A 20,204-nucleotide genomic window follows, 5' to 3' on the forward strand; every position below is an offset into this window, starting at 1 on the left:
GGAAAACATTGGTACAGAACTGAAAAGAAGTTGAGATTCTTCACATTTTAAATAGGCTTGCCAGGATTTCAGAATCATTTAATGAGATTAACCCTTTCAGAATTTAATTTAAATGAGTTTCCAAAAATTCACATTAGCTTTATTCACATGTATATGATAAGAGATGACCCATCTTCTCCCCATATGTAACAGTGGGAAGTGGTGCTTAATGAACATAGAGTAATTTGATCAAGGCCAATAGGCAGAGTTAGAACAAAGTCCTAATTAAAATTTTTTTTTCCCAAGCCACAGAGCTCACATATTTATTACTGAACAAACCTACTAGATAAGTATAAATACAAATAAAAATGTCATTATTTTATCAATAAAACCTGTCCAACTATCCAGATCTTGCTGATTTTTTCAGTTTGATGTGGTAAGATGCTAAGGACCCTGTAAATGGCTGCCATGAATATGTGAGCCATTTTACATGCAAGACCTCACAGGCCCAACTTAGCTCTTCTCCAATGTATGCTTGTGGAACTGTACCTGACTTTATGACCAGTTCTCATCCTAATCTCCTGGAGACTGGATTCTGCTTGATTCTTGGCCAGGAATTACTGGATCCTGAAAGTCTTCTGAGAAGACACGTTGAGGAGGAAAGCCAACCACATACACCATATCATGGTGGAGAAGGATTTTTTTTTTAACCAACAACTGTAAAGTTTTATCAGGGACCTAACACAGTGACTCACACCTGGAATCCCAGTGCTTTGGGAGGCTTAGGTGGGAGGATCATTTGTGCCCAGGAGTTCAAGACCAGCAAGGACAACATAGTGAGACTTTGGCTGTATTTAAAAAAAAAAAAAAAAAAACAGGCATGGTGGCCCACACCTTTAGTCCAAGCTACTCAAGAGGATTACTTGAGCCCAGGTGTTTGAAGCTGCAGTGAACTATGGTCAAACACAGCACTCCAGCCTGGGTGATAGAGCAAGACCCTATCTCAGAAAAAGATAAAGCTCAATGATTGATATATTTTATTGCAGTGAGAAATGCGTTATTTATATTGATACACAACACTGGCACATATTTACAGAGAACACATTTTCTTGCATAGAACAGGTATTGATGAAGTCAGCATATTTAGGATATTTATCAACTCTGGCTACAGTTAACAATGTATTGTATGTTTCAAAAATGTGCTGATTGTTCTCTTGTAGTCACTTCTTAGGCTTTCATGTGTTGCTATGATAGTAGACTAGGTTCTATAGAGAAGACAGAATGACAGTCCTTGTAACAAAGCTGTCTCAACATCAGGACACACATCCTCTACTACACCCATGGATAAGTAGAATCCATAAAAATGAGAGCAGCCTGATCTGTAGCAAGCAGAACCCTAACGCCTTCTAGGAGCACATTTCTGCCTGTTTTGAACAATCCACTAAATGCAAGGAGATGGTGCGTGTGTACGAATGGCAGATGAGTGTGTGTTTTCATTTCAAAAGAATTCTTCCTCCTTACTACCACGTTAACCCTTTTGGACATGTTAACTATGTCACTCCAGTCATTTTTAAATGGAACGTTTAGAGCTAAAGATTGATTGATGTGACAGAGCAAATCGTGTTCCTGCCTGTGTACAGACACTTTTTAAGCACGTCCCTGTTTGTACATATGGACATGAAGACTCCTAGAAAATGCTGTGGGTACATTTCTCTCCTGCCTCATGAAAGTGCTTGAGATGATTTGCAGTGAAAAAATAGGCACCAAGTTTTAAGTTTTATTTTCACCATGCTTGTACTTTGTTCCTGTTTTAGCAGCTGCGTGATGTCAGTCACATTTAAATCAGATGAAAACCTGAATTTTTCATATTAATTAAAGTTCAATGGATTCCTTATAAAGAATACATGAAAAGATCAGCACTGATGGGGGGGCGTGTGGGGGGAGTCACGTGGGATGGATTTTCTGAAGATTAACTGTGGCTGAGTTGAGCTTCCTCCTGGGTTTTCTGGACTAATTCCAAATTTAGAAAGAGATTGACAAGCAATGGTACCTTATCCTGCATGAATTTTTTTTCCTCTGAAGAGAAGCAGAAATGAAGAGAAAATAAATGTTTCCAATGAGTAGTGATGTAGACAAGTTCTTGTGTGTGAACTCGCATGTGTGTGTTTACTGGTAACTTCCACAAAATAACAAATTTGTGCAAAAAAAATTGAACTAACAAAGGTTCTGTGTGCAGGTGTCTCTGCCAGCATAAGACAGGCAACATTAAGGGCTGTGACTGAAAAGTCCTTTTTCCAGTGATAACAGGTGTCTATGACTAGCAGCCTGAAGATGCGATCACAGCAATTCCTGCCAAGTTCTTAGATCATTACCATGTGACCAGCAGAATTCATCTGAGTTCAGTTATTTATGTTTAAACTCATAAACGGAGATCTTTATGGCATTTCTTGGCAAACATAGACATAGACAAGAAAAAAATAATACAATGGAGGCATGTATTATCTTACTAAAAAGTGAATTTGGACTCAAAGGAAATTCATGGAAATGAATCTCTTTGAACTACCTGTTATGCATTCTGACGGTTGATAGAATCTGTCACTCTGAGTGAAGGAGACAGTTTTTGTCCTTGATCTAGTCTGGTAGGGTCCTATCTTCCCTGATCCCATCAGCTATTTTCTTCCCAGAGGGTTTCCAGAAACGCACTGACTATAGGACATAGCCAGAACCTCTGTGCCGGCTTCCCAATGCCTAGGGCTTCCTGCTGTAATAGTTGATGTTAGTCACTGCTATTTCATTGATACCGATGTGCCTACTTTATCTATCTCTGTCTTTTTATACTTGAACTGCTGATGAGAAGACAATGATATCTAGTTAGGAAATCCTAAATTATTCTTTTAATCTTTCACACTATGCTTTTGGTGCAGTGCATCGGATTGTAATGAATCCCACTTCCGCACGTAGAACTCACATTTCTTGTGATTCAGTTTCAATCTCCTTTCTCACATTTGCTTGCTGTTTGATCAGTTGGCCTTAGCAAAGTGGAATTTAGGGCACAGTACTTATGACCCAATATGCCCCTTGACAGTGATGCTGTAATTGTGGAGCATGACCTGGTAATAGTACACTTAGGTAAACTAGATATGACAGAGTTTACATTGCCATTATTGAGCATTGACAAAAAACACATAAATATGATTGTGGCTAATCATAAAGACAAAAAGTAAAAATTTGGCTTCTACCACGGTGGTATCAAGATTCTTTGATATGGTGATGGCCTGATATCAGACCTGAAAAAGTCAAGAACCAAGGCTCCGGTCACGAACAATGTGCTTTTCCTAGAACTCATCAGCCTTCCTTGCCATGACCATTATTACATTCTCACAGTTCAGCTCTATCTCTACTGTCATTTACTAGAATTAATCACTTACTTTGTCCTTGTGCTTTTGATAGGAATCAATCACTTTCAGTGCCTCTCCCCTGGAAACCACCTGAACTTGTCTCTGCTGCTTTTTGATAATTTTCAAATGTTCTAACCTCTATGCAATGGGGCAAAGGATAAAATGGCCATGAGAATATGCATTTGCAAAGCTTTCATAACAAAAGTTGTCTGTGATGCTGAATATTACTAATCATTAGGGAAAGGCAAATCAAAACCACAATGAGATACCATCTTGTACCAGTCAGAATGGCTGTTATTAAAAAGTCAAAAAAATGAAAGATGCTGGACAGATTCCAGAGAAAAGAGAACACTTACGCACTGCTGGTGGGAAGGTAAGTTAATTCAGCCAGTGTGGAAAGCAGTCTGGAGATTTCTCAAAGAACTTAAGGCAGAAGTACCACTTGACTCAGCAATCCCATTACTGGGTATATACCCAAAAGACTATAAGTCGTTCTACCATAAAGACACATGCCATGTGTATGTTCTTTGCGGTGCTATTCACAATTGCAAAGACATGAAATCAATCTACATGCACATCAGTGGACTGGATAAAGAAAATGTGGTACATGTACACCATGGAATACTACATAGCAATGAAAGAGGATAGAATCACGTTTTTTGCAGCAATGTGGATGCAGCTGGAAGCCATTATCCTAAGCAAATTAACACAGCAACAGAAAACCAGATTCTGCATAGTCTCGCTTACAAGTGGGACATAAACATTGAATACACATGGACAAAAAGAACAACAATAGATACCACTCCTTGTTGAGGGTGGAGGGTGGGAGAAAAGTAAAGATTGAAAAACTACCTATCACTACCTGGGAGACAAAGTTGTACACCAAACCCCTACAACATGCAATTTAGCCATGTAACAAACCCACACATGTACCCCTTGAACCTAAAATAAAAGTTGGAAAGAAAAGAATGTTTTGCCTTTTTATGCTTCCACATTGTCTTAATAACACATTGTTGAATTACTCATAGCAGATAAGTTAACTCCTGCTAAGATTTCATTCATCCTGTTGATATCCACAAGCTCTTTAAATTGTGGAGGGAGAGTAGGTTAAAAAAAAAAAAAACTAAAAGAAACATGACTTAAAGTTGTATACGTAAAACCAGAAAGAAAAAAAAAAGTTTAATGAATTGGGGAAATAGCTAATAGGGTATGTAAGGACGAAATGAGTGTTGTTGTTGTTGTTGTTGTTGTTTTGTTTCGTGTTTTTTTTTTTTTTTTTTTTTTGAGACGGAATCTCTGTCACCCAGGCTGGAGTGCAGTGGCGCGATCTCGGCTCACTACATGCTCCGCCTGCCGGGTTCACGCCATTCTCCTGCCTCAGCCTCCCAAGTACCTGGGACTACAGGTGCCCTCTAGCATGCCCAGATAATTTTTTGTATTTTTGGTAGAGACGGGGTTTCACCGTGTTAGCCAGGATGGTCTCAATCTCCTGACCTCATCATCTGCCCGCCTCGGCTTCCCAAAGTGCTGGGATTACAGGCATGAGCCACCGTACCCGGCTGAAATGAGTGGTTTTATGAATTCTACCATCAGGCAACTTGGTTGAGTTGAATTTTATAAATTAAATAAATAATGCACCTGATATAAAAGCTGCAACAGTAAACGATTAGAAAAAAGTAAAGTTTCACGGCTTTTTGTCACTGATGTATATTACTTGAGAAATGATACGCAAACCCATTCATACTTTTTCCCTCCTTCGGTTGCATCTAACTTCTGTGCATCCTTCTGGTTAGAACTTACTGAAACAGGCAAGTAAGTAATTATAACTGAACCAGTGGATATGCTATGTAAAGAGAAGACACACATTTTCAAATACGAAGGTCAAAATGCAAATTTCTAATATAAAAATAAATTTTAAAGAAGAGTTGAGTGCTTGCTGTGTCCCTACCAGTAACTCACCTACACTAGTATACTCTTAGTAAGCAAAATAAAGGTTGACACACCAAGGGACAGTAAAACTAAAACATCCAGAATGAACACTTAGAATGAATATTTAAGCCCTTAAACATCATGGAGGTTTGTTTGTACTGATTTATATGATTAAAAAATAGAAAATTTATTTAGAGAATTGTTTTTGAATGTTCAATGACAAATCTGAATAAACCCAGCCATCGCGAATCTGCTAAACTTACTATGAATCACAGCAAATGGGACACCAATGCTTTCCTTGACTTTAATACTAAAAGACATGACTCAAATGGTTTATTTGATAATAATTGAAAACCTTGATAATGAGAAAATTTATTTTCTACTGTGAGGTATTTTTTATGGAACAAATATATTTTCTAAATCCGTCATTCAAAGGCTGTTTTCATTCATCAATTTGAAATGTACTCTTTTTTTAACACTGCTCTTCTTTCTGTAAGAAAAACATAGAAAAATCTTTAAATTTGCATATGTATTTGTCTACTTTCTGATTGTTTGACCAGATGAAAATATGATGGTTTTGTGCCTTTTATTCTTTGGGGAGAGGGAAGGTAACTACTTCTATATTATTTCCTTCTTTTCTATTTGCTGTTTTTCGTGGGGCATCGTGTGGTAAAACAACGTCAAATACACATAATAAATTTAATAAATTGGGGAATTCAACCCAGCTGACAAAGAATGTTATTAAAAGAAAACCACCCAAATACCTGGTTTTCAGCCAAGAGAACAAAAGATGTGAGGCTTTTTTGGTTGAACCTTCTTCAGCATCACAGCAGTAAGCGGAGTCCTCGTTTTTCTGCCCTCTTGCATTTGCAGAGGGAGTAATGCTATGAGTTGTCAAGAATAGAATAAGCCAGTTCATTCATGAAAACTTTAATGGGAGCCAAATAGAATTTCTGTTTTGGCTGAGGACATTGGTGTGAACAACAATGGCAACTATTTATTTCTTGCCTGCTATATGTCTACCATGTCTTTAATTCTGCAATCACCTCTTAAGTCAAACTTTATTATCTTACTAGAGATGAGCAAAACAGGATTCAGAGAGGTTAAAGGATATGCCCTACGAAAAACAGCAACTTCCGAAGCCAGGATTCTAACAAAGAGCTCCATCTAAAAAGATGAGGACTCTTCATTTCCTCCTCAGTGAATGGGATCCTGGGTTTGGAAAAAATAATGTTTCCTAACATGACTCCCCAATTTAAAGCAAAGCAAATTCAATCAAAAGCCAGAAGAAAAATATAGTATTAACAGGTTTCCTAAAGCATACATAAAACCAATGTTTTTAAAATCACTCTCAAGAGTTAATTAAAAAAAAAATAGGTAAGACACATTTGCATCTAGTTTGAAGTTCCTTTTTCTAGACACTGACACAAAGTCACTGAATATTTCATTTAACTTTTTAAAGAGACATTTATAAAGTTTTTTAATATGTTATCACTGATATGATGTGAATGTTTGATAAAAATCGGGAATAATACCTGCCTCTTTGACTGTTATTCTTCACCACAGTGTGAACAAATTGAATACAGACATTCAAAATCACCAAGCTTTATTTTAAGCTTACTTCTCAATACATGCTTTGTACTTTCATATTTTGTGTTTGGCTTTTCTGTTATACAAAAGAGAACTATATGGTCTTATAAAGCATCCCTTAAAGTTTAATATTAAAGCAGAAAAAACTATAGCATCATAATATTTTATCTAATTAAATGTTAAGTCTGATTTAAGGGTATAAATATTTTATATGATTAACCCTTCAGAATCTGGACATACAGAAAGCATGGACACTGTTTGTGACAGATAAGCTCTAAAAACCACCATCTTTTGGAGTAAATGATTCTAAAATGAGATCAGACCTCCAAATGGTTCAAACTTTATTTTTAGTCTAGATTCTTTAATCAATTAATGAAATTAACTAATATAAGCCAAGCCTTGTATTAATTGGAAAGATACTAAATCTTACTTTCTTCCGTTGTATGTATAAGTTAAAATTTAGTTTGCAGATAGCATAACTTGCTTAAGCAAAAAGAATTTATTTTTTAAATGCTCTACCTCTTAGAATTTAAGAAACAAAATATGACTGGGCTGTGGGAAAAACAGACACAAGTGCACAAATAATATCAAAACTCTGTCTTCATCTGAACGTTTCTACTCTTTTTTTCTTCCTCATATCCTCCTTCTCACCCTGCCTCTTCTCTCTCTCATTGTAGACATGCAATCTTTCTTTTTCTGGTCCATGTGGGAAGACTCATGTCCTGTAACACCCAAGCTGTTGCTCGTATAGCTACAGTGACTTGAGAAATACCATATTGGAAATCTGAGTCCTAAATGTAGCTTCCTTCAGACTCAGATGTTGCTTCTGAACCAATCAACTGGGTATAGACATACACAGGGTCATGTGTATAAAAAGGATCACAGTGATATTTATGTGAATAGAGATTGTAATCCCAAAATTGGGGAGTAGACTTCAGGGAAGAAGAATCCCAAAATTGTCACTATCCTATGAATCCAAATCACTGCCCCCAGTTTACAGTGTAGAAGTTATCACATTAACTTATTCTCCCTTCCCCTTCCCCTCCACACCTTAAGGTATATGGGCCAGTGTTGTTTGACTCACCGCACATCAGTCAGTTTAAGATGAACACTGCTTAGTTCAGTTGTTTTCAGGGTTGGGATTCATGGTGCATTCCAACTGTACTTGGCATGAGTTACTGAGTACACTTAGAGAAGCTGCCAAAATGTGCAGAGTGTCTTTGGCAGAAGAAAAAAAACAGATGGTCCCATCAAATGGATCATGTTTCATGGGTACTAAATTAGATTCAAAGAGAAGAGAGTGGTATCTACCTGGGGAATATGTTTTCAAAGGTTAGATATCTCAGTTATCATAAGCTAAGGCTTAATGCTTCAAAAAGTTGATTAGGAATTGGAGCATATAGGCCACATTCCAGCTATTGAAGTGATGGAGGGAAAGGGTGCTTCCAGAAGACACTCAAGCATGATCAGAAATTACAGCAGAGTTGCTGAGGGCTAGGAAGCAGTGACAAGTTGACAGATCACACTGGCAAAAGCGTTCAGACATGAGCATAGTCGACGTGGATAACACATCAATATGTATGACCACAAGACAAGAAAACAGAACTTCAAAGGGCCTAAGGTACACAAGCAACATAATAGGTTTCCAATCGACTCTGTAGAGACTTTTGAGCATGAAGAGCTTTTGGAGATTGGTCAGTCTAAATGCATTTTGCAGATGAGAAAACTGAGTTCAAAAGAGGTAAGCGTTTAGTATCAGGTCTCCTGATGCTGGAAAGAGTGCTGTTCTATACCTCATTAAACAAGAACTTTGAGTTAAAAATCCAAAGAAAAATGATCTACTGGGGAAGACTACCTTCAAATAAATGCAACCAGGACTGCTTTGTTTAATAACAGCTTGTTTCTGGCATCCTTTCTGTTTTAGTAATGGACGTAATGAGAGTCATTCAAGGGTCATCAATAGGGGAGTGTGAGTTGTCAATCCTGGGATAGGACTCGGCCAAAGATTCAATTTATGGTTTAATGAACTTGATGAAAACCCATGTGTGGGTAGCCACTTAATAAGAAACAGTGAACTTGATATTAAAGGACAGATCTAACACATATCTCCTAATCTAACTGACACATGGGATGGGGCAGGGATAACTGTGGGAATCGTGCTTTCTTCTTGCATAGCATAGAGTTGCCCTAGAAAGCAACTGCCCAGCCAGAGTCTATGTTTCCCAGTAGTCCTTGCGCTAGGTCCAGAATGACAATAGAAGTGATAAATATGGTGCTTGCAACCCATGGTACTTAAGAAACAGTCATTCTGAGCAAACTATCGCAAGGACAGAAAACCAAACACCGCATGTTCTCACTCATAGGTGGGAATCGAACAATGAGAGCACTTGGACACAGAGTGGGGAACATCACACACCGGGGCCTGTCCTGGGGCGGGGGAGCGGGGAGCGATAGCATTAGGAGATATACCTAATGTAAATGACGAGTTAATGGGTGCAGCACACCAACATGGCACATGTATACATATGTAACAAACTTGCACGTTGTGCACATGGACCCTAGAACTTAAAGTATAATAAAAAAATAAAAAAAAGAAAAAGAAACTGTGTGCATTTTCCATGCTGTTTCCCCACTGTCTATTGGCTGGAAGCAGAGAATTCTCAGACCTTGTTCATGAATGACAGAGCCACAAGTGGGAAGGAACACAGGTCCCTATGCCACAGCTTGGAGGAAAGATTTCCAAAGTTCAGGAACATCCAGATTACATGGTTACTTGAGGAAGAAACAGGTTGAAGTCCTGAAAGTTTGGGAGTTAATTCGTTAAAGCTGCTAATGAACCTAATTAATATAATAGACTATTTCCTTGTATCCATGTAGACTCCATGTTGGGGGCATCTGAAAATCCATGATAATAGACCATGCTCCCAAAGGAGTGTGTTTAAGTGAAGAAGATCTGATAGAAATGCATAAATACATAGAAATTACCAGCCTGAGCATCTTTCTATCATAGTTCCTCCAGCATTGCTTCAGCATTCAGTCTCTTTGCTCTGTCTCTTTGCATATCAGAAGACAAAGTTGTACACTAAAATTATGACTTATAATTTGATTCCATGACTTGACTCAAAGAATAGTATGAGAGAGATTTCCAAAGAACTGCTGGCAATTGCATAAGCTGCTATTTCTGAAATAATTCTCTAACCATTGCCTTTAGGGCCAGTGCATCCTAATTTGTTAATGCCAACAAGAAAATCTCAAAGATGACCAAGATACTGAAATAGCCCGACAAGTGGAAGGCAGCCTCAGGGGTATTAATATAGTAAAAGATACACAGAATATCAGATCAGGAGAGGGCCCTAATAAGCATCCAATAATCATGCTCCATTCCTTCAATTTACGTAAGATTGGCTTTATTTTTTACTGTCACTCAGAACGAATGACTTACATTCTGAGATTCCTGACTTAGAGATTTTTCACTAAGAAACACTATATCCAGTTCGGACTCATCACAAATCCATACATCTCTTTAGTGATCTCTCTTCTTTTTGTCTTAAATTGTATCATCAATTGACTTAGGTACACAGGGAACATGTTCTAAGGATATGAGAGTCATACAGCAATGTTAACATCTTACAATCGTCAAAACTATTATAGGGAAATATAGCAATACTTGCCACCAAATATCCCTATGAATAGCATAACAACATGATTTTATTAACCATATTTTAACCATGAAAAAAATCAAAGGTAACACAAATGTTGGAGGAACTTCTGCCAGTTCCTTCTAATATGCACTGACATATGAAGTGATTTGCATAAGATAATTCTACAAGGGTAGAATTGGTATTTACAACAGAATTCTTGCCCTTGACATACTTTCTTAGAATTAAGAGATTCTAGGTACTTGCAGTGTAATATCATTCAGTAGATTGTTTTTCAAATAAGACTATGTTTGAGAATTGATGATGTCATCTTTTCCATTAAAGGCTCATAATTATAGGGAAAAAACAGCCAATAGTTATTTTATTTAGGGTCAATTCAAGTTCTTAAAAAATCTTGAAGTAAAATATGTCAAGTTACTAACATGATACAAGGAGAACTAAGAGTTGTGTCTTCATCCAAATGGCTTTTTCAATCATTTTTAATAAAGATTAAACAAAAATGACCATGATACTAATGCATTGACACCTGGAGAATTCTTATTTTTGAAGTAAAATCAGTGAATCATATGCTAGATATTTTGATTTTATGCATATAGATATTTTATATTTAGATGTTTTATATCTGTAGATATTTTATATCTATAAAGATATTTTGATTGTGTCATTGCATGACACCTCTAAGGACATAACCACATACATGGCAGAAATTCCTCCACTGGAAAAATACTGGAAAAGCACGAAGAATTGCAATCTGCTATTGATTATTAAAATGACTGTAGTGTCTTTCTCTGCCAAGAGAAATTGTGAAAATAGGAGACCAATGGGCAGAATGGAGAGGAAACTCTCAGAAACGGAAATGACAAAAGACACAAGTCTTCCTTGTCCTCTATACAAATAAAGGAAGAAAGAAGATATTTAGACAAAAGGAATGACTAATTCACACTGCTTACTGTGGCAGCCAAATGACCCATAAGAAAAGCCCCTTAGACATAAAGTTCAAGGTAGATGAAACCACTGTACACCAAAAATTTGTAGAGCTCTGTGTGTGTATGTGTGATTATGTGCTGTGATTCTTAATACAGGCTAAGAAGTGGCTGGATAACCCCATGCTCCATCCTAAAAATCACCCTTTAGGATTGCACATAGAAAAATGCAATGAAATAGCATTCAACCTTAAAAGAGGAGATCCTACCATTTACCACAATGCAGATGAACTTGGAGGACATTATGCTAAGTGAAGTAAGCCAGACATAGGGGGAAAAAGTACTGTGTGATCTCATTTGTATGCAGAATCTAAAACAAGTTGAATAAATAGAAACAGTAGAATTGTGGATACTGGGAATGAGAGGAAGGAAATGAGATGTAGGCCAAAGGGTACAAATTTGCAGTTGTGAGAATGAATAAATCTAGAGATCCAACCCAAAACATGAAGACTATAGTTGATAATATTGTATACTGAAAATTTGCTATGATTTTAGGTTCTCTTATCACAAAAGGTAACTACAGGTGATAGATTGGTTTATTTGACTTTCATAATTTCACTGTGAATATATCAAAATATATTGTATACCTTAAATATATACAATAAATAAATTTTTAGAATAATGCTCTTTAAATAGCAAGATGAAAAATCAATAAAGAATTTTAGCTGGACACTGAGGTATATGCCTGTTATCCAAACAACCTTGGAAGGCTGAGGCAGGAGGATTGTTTCAGCCCAGCGTTTTAAGCCTGGGCCACATAAAAATTAAAATATACATGTCATAATGCAAATCAAATTTTCATAAATCATCCAAAGAACTCTGGATTTACAAGTTCTCATCCTAAAAATTTCTAAATTTTTGTCCAAAAATATGAAACATAATTTTACCTATGACAAAAAGATATAGTAAGATATAAAATGTAAATATCTGTGATCAAATCACTTAATCTTCAAGGAAATCTCTCATCCATTTCTGGATCCAATCATATTTTCAGAAATCTATGTTAAATAGTGAAACAAAATTAAGGATGTTATCACATTGTTATTTAAGTAATAGTAGCAATCAGAAACAGATATAATTGAGGAGTTAATAGAATAGTATATACATTATAAATCTAATTTTGGTATTTAAAATTTCAGTTATATACACGTGGTTAAAAAAATCAGTTTTTAAAAAGGGGAGGCCTCAGTTAAAAGTTTATCTAATTTCTACTCTGACTTTTCAGTTATTCTCTCTAGTGGCAAATAAATTTATCATTCCAGAGATATTTTTTATATACCAGAATGTAGGTCTCCATATCCACCTTTTGAATTTCACACAAATGGTGGCATACTATTCATACTGGCTATTCTATGATTGCCTTTCCCTCTTAACAATACAGTTCATAAATCATTCAATATAAAGACACATAGGTATTGCTCATTCCTCTATCTTCTTGACACAAGGAAAATATGGAAAACTTCTTGGCATGCGGAAAACTAAAATCAGAAGTTCATCGAGTTATTTAAACCTGATGAACTTTCAGAAACTGAATATTCATGTGTATCTACCACGTAGATCAAGAACCAGAACATCACAGCAACTCAGCCACACTCTTGGGGCTTCCTCCAGTCACCACTCACAAAGGGTGACTGCCATCGTGACTTCAAATACCTTTCCTGAATTTTGTCTGTGTTAAAACTTTATAGAATTGGCCAGGCATGGTCGTTCACGCCTGTAATCCCAGCACTTTGGGAGGCCGAGGCAGGCAGATCACGAGGTCAGGAGATCGAGACCATCCTGGCTCATATGGTGAAACCCCATCTCTACTAAAAATACAAAAAATTAGCTGGGCATGGTGGTGGGTACCTGTAGTCCCAGCTACTCAGGAGGCTGAGGCAGGAGAATGGCGTGAACCCAGGAGGCAGATCTTGCAGTGAGCCAAGATTAAGCCACTGCACTCCAGCCTGGGCGACAGAGCAAAACTCTGTCTCCAAAAAAAAAAAAAAAAAAAAAAAAAAAAAAAAAAAAAACTTTATAGAATTAAATCACATAGTGTATCCATTAGGTACTGCCACAATAATGCTGCATAATAAGTCATGCCAAAATTGAGTGGCTTAGGAAAACAATTATTCCTACTTATGCTCAGTGTGGGGCTGCATTTCAGATTTAAGGTATTTTTGTTCATTTTTTATCATGATAGCATCGGTTATACCAGGGTTCAACAACATGGTATGATAGAAACAGGCAGTAGGCCATATTTTCCCAGCCTCTGGGTATATTAACGTTGTACATGACCCCAAAATCTCAGTGGCTTAACACAACCAAAGTTTTACTTCTTGCTCACAGAGGCATGACCGACACAGGTTATTTGGGGCAGGAATAGACATACATCAACACTTTGATAATGACCATTGGCTAACAGTTACCACCGAGAAGTTATGCATGTGACTTTGCCCTTTTACTGGCCAAAGCACGTCAAATAGACTTAGCCTCATTTCGAAAAGGGCAGGGAAATGCAATCCATTTCTGTGCCTAGATGGAGAGGAGATCTAGAATATTGGTGAATGTACTCATAATTATAGTTTTTGCTGTATCTGGACGATATGTGGTCAGGTACTCTGAGGAGCCTCCACACTGTGTGTCTGTTAATGTAACAGATCATCACAGATTTGGGGTATGCAAGTATTGATGTGGTGACTATAATTGATACAGTAAATTATTTTCAAAATTCAGGGGTAAAGGGGACCAAAGCCGTATGTTTTTACATGGGAACAGAAGTGCACATGTGCTGTCTTTCCTATAGGTTGTGTCAGTTCTCCTGTTCTTTGTCACAACATATTCTGTAAAGACTTGGATCATCTTGTCATTCTGAAAACTACCATGTTTAGCCACCATATTAATCATATATTAAAATGCTGTAGTGAGCAGAAAGTGGCAAGTATTCTTGATACCCTTAAAAGGTACATAACATGCCAGTGGGCACTATGTACTCTACAAAATTAAAATTCAGACACCTGCCACTTTCGTAATGTTCACAAGATTTCATTAATCTGGAGCATGCTGTGGTACTCTATTCTATCTAAGGGAAAGGGTTATTGAACCATACGTTCCTTACCACTAAGAGAAACATGGCCACAGGCTTAGTAGTTTTCTCTGTATTTTGGAGGTAGCATAAACCATTTTTGCACAAAGTGCCCTGATCATTTATGAAGTGACTCAGAGGCTGCCAGTTTTAAGGGCAAAGAATGAGAGAGAACTTTGTCACAGGTCCAGACTGTATGACCTGGCAGATCCAATGGGGCTAGAGGGATCTATGGTGGATAATATAAAGCCTCTGGTCATCCCCAGTAAATGAGGCACTGCATAGAACACAAGAGTTCTGAAGCAAGGTACTGTCCGGGGTTTGAAAAGCAACTTCTGGCATGCCACCCAGCTCTAGCAGACAGCAAGTGCCTAACCACTGGAACTACATAATGAGTTGAGTATAGTCAGATTCACCAAGTTACAAAGTTGGACAGGTGCAGTCACAATCCATGATACAATGTGAGTTATACATTAAGAATTTGTCCTGAGCATTTCCAGATGACCCTCAAAATTACAAGAACAGGTGCCTCAGATCTCCATATTGCCAACATTTTTTGTGTTGATGGGTGTCCCACACACAAGTAGAGCCTCCTTGGCCATTCTCTAAAGCCACCTAACAATGAACCAAGAAGAAAATAAAAGTCTTCCTCTGGAAGTAGGTTGGCTAAGACAGAATTGGTCTGATGCTGTACTACAGCCCAACTCAGGAATGACCTCAAAGAACAATGAGGAGAAGAAAATCAGTTTGTAGAGCCACAAGCAGTAGACAGACTCCATCATGTTTTCTGTATGGAAAGAAAAATAACCTGAGGTAAGAAGATGTATACATTTCTGGGCAGTAGCAATGATTTGCTTTACTGATTAATAAGGGCCTGGTAATAGCCACACTGAAAGATTGGAAATGAAGAGGAGGAAAATAGAGGGAAGACCCAAGAGTGTAGGCATAATCAATATGTATCAGTAAAGGAGGCCTTCAACAGGTAGATAGACAGGATGCATTTAGGGGCAAATGGCAGGCAGACTCTATCCTGTCTTCCACAGTGGCCCCATAAATGGAGGAGTTATGATGAGAGAAGTGGTGGTTATGAATAAGCCAGATACCCCCAATTTCTTCATGCAAAGACTCAGCTACCTATTGTTACTCCTGAATGTTCCACCCTGTCAGTAGCAGAGCCCAGATTGGAGGTCTCAATATATAACATTGTGCAAAGAGGACACTCCGTCACCTTGTGGAAAATCTAATACATCCGAATGTCTTCGACCCCAGAGGGGCAGCAATTCATTCATGCCAGAACTAACACTCAGGTTATGAGTCTGCCTTACATACCCTGTTCCCCTGCAAGCACCACCCTCAGATGAATTACAGAATGCTGAATTTACTGACATAAAATACCACAGAACATAACTTTGAATTAAATGACCCATTTTACTGCACACTTGCTGTGACAATGGATGCCAGATTTCATGGTTGGATCTGTTTTTAAGTGTTCTGTTTTGTTCCACTGATCAATTTCTTTATCCCTAGGCCAATAACACACTATCTGTTGCTTAATAATAGGTTTTGATACCTGGTAGAGCAACTCATGCACATAAACACATTGTGTTCTTAGAATTTTTTTTGGCAAATTTTGGTCTAGTGTATTCTATATAAGAATGAGAATCAACTTAGAAAGTCTTTTTGAATTTTATTGGCATGTCATTGAATCTATAAATATGTTTGAGTAAGAATTATATATAATATGAGCCTTACAATTCATGAATATGATATCTCTTTTTAGTTAAATCATTTTTTGAAGCTTTCAACACAATTATCTGGTTTTCTCCAGTCTTGTCTTGCACAATTTTTGTTAGATTTTTCTTGTAACTTTATTGTCTTTGTAAATGGCATACATATTTTTGTAATTTTTGTTTCTCATTTGTTCATGTAAAGAAATAGAATTTTGTCCTTGCAAACCAAACACCGCATGTTCTCACTCATAGGTGGGAATTGAACAATGAGAACACATGGACACAGGAAGGGGAACATCACACACCGGGGCCTGTTGTGGGGTGGGGGGTGGGGGGAGGGATAGCATTAGGAGATATACCTAAGGTTAAATGACGAGTTAATGCGTGCAGCACACCAGCATGGCACATATATACATATGTAACTAACCTGCACGTTGTGCACATGTACCCTAAAACTTAAAGTATAATAAACAAAAAAAGAAAAAGAATTTTATGTGTCAATCCCATAACCAGCTAATTCCCATTCTTATTCACAGTAATTAATAACAGCTGAGATTGGCTTCAAGATTCTGCTGGTCTCATGATATTAGGGTATTTCTGTTTTTTACCATATTCTGGAAAATGCAGAATAGTGGGAATGCTTTCCTTCGAAGTTACATAGAATTTGCTGACAAAATCACTTGGGATGGTAATTTTTTTGTGATAATTTTTAACACTAATTTTATTTCTGTGGTTATTAGGCTATTTAAGCTTGCTATTTCTTCTTCAGCATCCTATCATTTTATTTTTCTAAGAATTTGTTTGGTCCAAGGTTTCTGACTTACTGGCTTCAAGTCATTTATGGGATTCTCCAATAATATGTTAAATCTCCTCTCTTCTAATGACATCCCCTCATGTTTTATGAAAGGTGTTTTTTGTTTTGTTTTGTTTTGTTTTACTTTTTATTTTTTGAGGTGGAGTTTTGCTATTGTTGCCCAGGCTGGATTGCAATGGCACAATCTCGGCTCACCACTACCTCTGCCTCCCGGTTTCAAGCAATTCTCCTGCCTCTGCCTCCCGAGTAGCTGGGATTACAGGCATACGCAACCACACCCGGCTAATTTTGTATTTTTATTAGAGACAGGGTTTCTTCATGTTGGTTAGGCTAGTCTCAAACTCCCGACCTCAGGTGATCCACTCGCCTGGGCCTCCCAAAGCACTGGAATTACAGGCGTGAGCCACCATGCTCGGCCTGTTTTTTTACTTCTTAAGAAAACTATTAATTTTTTAATATATCTGTGGTATCTTTATTTTCTATTTCATCGGTTTCTAATTTTTATTGCCTTTCTCTACTTCTTTTGGTTGACTAATCTATAAACATTCATGACTCTAAATTTTTCTCAATTTATGTGCTACTATCAATACTTTCAACGTCTTGATTTATTTCATTTTACTCAATTCTAATTGTAATTAACTCAACTCTATTTTTATTATGATTTTTTGCTAAAATAATAATTATATGTACATTTAATTTACAAGCATAGTAAATATGTGGAAATCATTAATCTTGAAAGAATAAAATATTTTCTCAATGCAATAAAGAAAAACATAAAGGAAACACATTTGAGTGCATTAAACCTTTAAGCTTCTTAATGAAAAATTTGTTTATAGGCAGTACTTGAACTATATTAAAACTTGAAATAATATTTACAAATTGAAGTTCTATGTTTTTAATATATGAAAGCTCTTATGAGTCAAAAATAACATAAACATGCTAGTAGAAATTGTGTAAAACATGAAAAACTCATACACGAGTATGCATCATGACTGGTATGAAAGAAACCCGTATTATTTAAATCTGGAGTTCAAAATTAAAATAATCTACATTCACTATATTTCATCTATTCAAATTGGTAAAACCTTCTTAAAATATTGAAAATTATATCTATATTTTAAGTGTAAGTTTAATTTTTCAGGAAATAAACTCAATCATATACATAATAAATATCAAACCTTGAAAATTATTTAATTTCTAAATCAGTAATTCCTCCTTATAAGTTTTACTTAAGACAAATAATAGCAAGTAGCAAAGACTTTATTGGCAAAAATATCTATTACTGTATTTAAAAGCATTATGGTGTACATATTTATGTCTAATCATTATTTAAAACAATAAAAGATAAGAATTCTCCATGCTAGGGCTCGAGGTCCTCTTTGAATGATTTCATCATTTATTCACCATGAACCCCACAGTAGTTCTTTCCATGTTTGCTGTAAACTTTGGGGCCTGTTTTATAAGTTGCACACAAGTTTGTAAAGCTGTAAGTTCCCAGTGAATAGAATATTTCTATTGTCTAATGATCCCCTCTACCCTCACTATCTTTTTATCTTAAACTGTATTTCTATATAAATATAGCTACCTAACCTTTATTTTAGTTTGCGTTTACCTCTTTTTCCATTCTTTGACATTCTTTGACATTCAATTTTGCCATATTTTACATTTACCACTTCCAGTGGCACAGGGCTATAACTTTTGAAATTCCCTTGAGAAGTATTTTTACCAGTAACTTCTTTCACATTTATTGAAATTATTGTCATTTTGGAATTCCTTTCATTATATCTCTCTTAAATTTATCTTTGTCCTGCCTTTCAAGGAAGAATAGGATATTGGCTCCAAAACGGATTTTGTAACAAAACTTCCTAAGTTTGAATCTGCCATTAAGTAAAGTAGCTTTTTGACATTATGTGTCACACTTTCCTTCTCTATAAAATGAGGGTAATAGTGCAGCCATGAATCTGTGGGAAGGATTCAAATCGTTATATGTATGAGGCGATTAACCTGTGTGGGGGGTTGTAAGAATCACTATGTGAATGTCCCTAACAACTACAATTCTTTCTCTTTTATTATATTTTCATTTTATCTATTTTATTTTTAATATTTTTCTCTCTCCTGATTTGATATTTAAGCTGCTTCTTTTCTATTAGTGGCTACTCTTGAAATTTTTCCATAAACATGTAACCTTACCAGAGTCAGAACCATAGGAGAACCTTTCTAGAAAACAAGACCCAAAGACTTTAACTCAGATCATCTTTCCCCTGACATACATGCTATTTTTCTCTAACATTTCAGTTCTCTTTTTTCATGAAAATTTCACAAATTAGATATTTATAACATTTTACAGAGACAAAATTTAAACATACATACTTGTTTAGAATATCCTTTGTGTTTTTTCTGTTAATACTCCATTTTCTTCCAGGTTACATTGTTGTATTTAGCATATATCCAGTTATTCCCATTGTCCTTCTTTCACAGGTGTTCTGGTTTCTCTATTTTTCACGTTTATTATAAACTTTACATACAAAATATAAAATGATGTGCATAGATTTCAGTGTGCAGTTCAGTGAGTGCTGACAAATACACACATCCATGTAACAAGCAGCCCCAGTGCTTCTTTCCCCTGAAAGTTTCCTTTTCACCTTGGCATGGTCCATTCTCCTCACCCCAACTCCTCTTACCGTTGTTCTAATCTCTATTAGCATAGATTAGTTTCGCCTGTTACAGAGCATCATATTAACAGAAAAAAGCTCTATGTATTATTTTATATCTGGCTCCTTTTATTAAACACAATACCTAGAAAATATCTGTTCTCTATATATCATCAGTTTGATTATTTTTATTGCTACATACTTACTCCATTGTAAGAATCACCAAAATTTGTTTCTTCATCCACTTGTTAACATATTCTTATTTCTAGTTCTTGGCTATTGTGGATAAGTTAATTATGATTATCAACTATGATTCTTTGGGTAATAAGTGTTTTCATTTCTCTTGAGTAAATTCCTGGGAGTTGAATTGAGGAGAAATAGGGTAGATAACTTTGTTTACAAGAAAA

General features: G+C 36.4%; 1 long non-coding RNA gene across 1 annotated transcript in view; it reads right to left on the minus strand.

The window, feature by feature from the left end:
* Window positions 1-20,204, minus strand: part of LOC103891584 (uncharacterized) — a 42,499-nt gene that overhangs the window by 10,956 nt on the left and 11,339 nt on the right. Inside the window, exon 2 of the long non-coding RNA XR_655835.2 lies at window positions 3,408-3,515. This is a non-coding gene — a long non-coding RNA (uncharacterized LOC103891584). The remainder of the gene's footprint in view (window positions 1-3,407; window positions 3,516-20,204) is intronic.

This window comes from Pongo abelii, chromosome 8 (assembly GCF_028885655.2).
Source record: "Pongo abelii isolate AG06213 chromosome 8, NHGRI_mPonAbe1-v2.0_pri, whole genome shotgun sequence".
In the NCBI taxonomy this organism is placed as follows: Eukaryota; Metazoa; Chordata; class Mammalia; order Primates; family Hominidae; genus Pongo; species Pongo abelii.